The following is a 2,788-nucleotide window of genomic DNA, read 5'->3' on the forward strand; positions in this document are numbered from 1 at the left end:
CCCTACTAAGCCGTGGGGAGATGCAGCCATGCCTGCCTCGCCCAGTCTCTGCTGCGGTCTCTCCCTGGCTCCTGGCAGCCAGCTGCGTCCCCAGCGCATGCTGGGCAGTGAGCACCTGCTTGCCTGAAGTGCTGCCTGGGCCACAAGCCCCTCGTGCTGTGTCTATGGCAGCAGAGAAGGGGCTGCCCCCACAGTCAAAGCCAGCAAGGCTCCGTGGGGCAGCGCATGGGCACTCGTATGGGGCCAGGTGTCTGAGACCCTCCCTCCTCTCGGACAGCCCAGGCTGGCCCCGAGTGCGTTGCTGGAGGGAGGGAGGTGGTGGCTAACAGCTCCTTCAGGGCTGCAGCTGCGCTATGTCCTTTCCCCTCCAGCCCCGGGACAGAGTGGCTCTTTGCAGTGACCCTGCATTGCCCTTGTGCCTGGCATTGTGCTGGGACAGCGCTAACAAGGGCTCCCTCCAAAAGCTCTGCCCCCTCAGTCAATGCATGTGACTCCCCCAAAATCCACCAGCCCCAGAAGCTCGCCCTTCTTGAATCTGTCCGGCCACCCCTGTTCCGACACACGGCCGCTTGACGCCGCATCTCCCTCCCAGGCTCCTTCCACCAGCTGCCACGGCTGTGGGTGGGAAGTAGACCCCCTCTGTCCTTCGCTGCAGTGACCAGGTCTCACCTGAGTGCCGGCCATCTCGCTAGCTGCTGGGGATGGAAGCAGTGGGTCTGGCCGGGGGTGGGGGGGTTCCTGTAGGTGCTGCAGGGCAGGGAAATAGGGCTCCCGACTCCCCCCCAGCTCTAGTGGTGCCAGGCAGGCACTGGCATGGTAGGGGGCTGCAGGGGCCTGTGGGTGGCTGATCCTAACCCGCTGCTTCTCTCCCCCTTTCAGAGCCATGCTTGCCAACTCGGCCACGATGCGGATCCTCATCAAGGGGGGGAAGGTGGTGAATGACGACTGCACCCTGGAGGCCGACGTCTACATCGAGAACGGCATCATCCAGCAAGTGGGCCGGGAGCTCATGATCCCGGGAGGGGCCAAGGTGATCGATGCCACCGGGAAGCTGGTGATCCCGGGCGGCATCGACACCAGCACTCACTTCCACCAGACCTTCATGAACGCCACCTGCGTGGACGACTTCTACCACGGCACCAAGGTACCTGCGGCCCGGTGGGCTAGTGATGCCGCTGGAGAGTGGGCCTGGCACATGCCCTCCTCCCTGGGCAGGTGGCGAGAGAAACCTGAGCTGGGTCCCCGTGGGCTGCTGCTGGGGGGGTGAGGGTGAAAGGCCTTTCCTTCAAGGCAGCAGCTTCGCTCCGGCTCAGGTGATTCGTAGACCATTGTGCTCATCCTGTCCAACCCCCTGGATAGCCCAGCCCAGAGCAGAGCTTCTGGAAAAACATCTGGGCTGGACTGAAACAAGCACCATGGCCCACGGGAAATTCCCACTGGTTACTTCCTCTCCCTGTTAAGAACCTACTCCTTACTGCCGGTCTGGAGCTGTCTGGCTTCAGCTGCCAGCCCCTGGCTCGGGTCAGCCCTTCCTCTGCCAGCCTGACGGGCCCGTTACTAAACGTTCCTTCCCCCTGTAGGTTCTGTGACCAAGTCCCCCTGAACCCTTGTTAGACTCCGAGCTCAATCAATTTAGCTTATCGCCATCAGGCAGGTTTTCTAACCCTTTAGTCATTCTCGTGGCTCTTCTCGGCCCCCTCGCCAATTTACCAGCACCCTTCTTGAACTGTGGGCACCGGAGCTGGGCGCAGGATTCCAGCAGTGGTCGCACCAGTGCCAACTAGAGGTAAAATCACCCCTCTGCTCCTACTTCTTCAGGTCGCACTAGCACTTCTGGCCACAGCGTCTTACCGAGAGCTCGGGTTCAGCTGATTCTCCGCCTCGGCGTCGCTGCTGGTCCGGTGGAGGCTCTGTGGCTACCTGGGAGGAGGGAGGGTCTCAGTGAAGCAGTTAGGGTGGGAGCGTTCTCCTGGGGCGGCAGAGCCCTATGGGATAGCAATTCTTATCTTGCTGGGCAGCCTCCTTTCCTTGAGGGGTGCCCATGTGCAGCTGCTCGCTCTGTCCCCATCCTGGGTAATCAGCAGCCCGACCCAGTTCTGGGTGTGTGAGATTCCCAGGCTCTGCAAAGAGCAGCCATAGTGCTGCTGTACCTGGCTCTCCACGAAACCCTGCATCCCTGCTGGGGAAGTGTCTGGGGGCAGCGATGGGCTCCTCCGGGCCTGCTCCCTCCAGACCCATCTGTACCAGTGGGTGGAGCTTGCGCTTGCTGAGTGGAAGCCTGCCGTTGGGTTTGCTGTGGGGTCCCCTTTGGCCATACTGGGGAACGTCCGGGCTGCTGGATCTGTGCAGCCGGCTCCCCAGCCCTGCTTTCCCAGGCCGGCCTCGTGTGTGCTCGGGGATGGCAGCTGCTCCTTAGCCCTGCAGGCATTGGCTCCAGTGGCCTGTTCCTACCCCCCGCCAGGAGGTGGGAGCAAGCTCTGCTCATGTGGCTTGGTGGCCAGGCTTCCTTCCCGACCCACCCTGGCAGGCGGGAGCAGAGCAGGTCTGACAAGGCCGACTGCAAGGAGTTGGCCGGGCATTGGCGCTGACTGCGTGGGTGCTCCGGGGCTGGGGGAAAGAGAGTGGGTTCTGAGCACTCACCGGCAGCTCCCCTATTAACTCCTCCCTCCCACCCGCAGTGCCTCTTGCCTGCCTGCAGGCCCCACCGATCAGCACCTCCCCGCAGCTCCCACCCGCCGCAATCAGCTGTTACACGGCGCGCAGGAGGTGAGGAATGAGGGCAGGGTGG

At 62.8% G+C, this 2,788-nt stretch overlaps 1 pseudogene; it reads left to right on the forward strand.

The window, feature by feature from the left end:
- The first annotated feature begins 883 nt into the window (after positions 1 to 883).
- LOC113405679 lies at positions 884 to 1,144 on the forward strand (annotated as a pseudogene).
- Positions 1,145 to 2,788: the final 1,644 nt, after the last annotated feature.

Source organism: Terrapene carolina, unplaced genomic scaffold, assembly GCF_002925995.2.
Source record: "Terrapene carolina triunguis isolate 2854851 unplaced genomic scaffold, T_m_triunguis-2.0 Scaffold48380, whole genome shotgun sequence".
In the NCBI taxonomy this organism is placed as follows: Eukaryota; Metazoa; Chordata; order Testudines; family Emydidae; genus Terrapene; species Terrapene triunguis.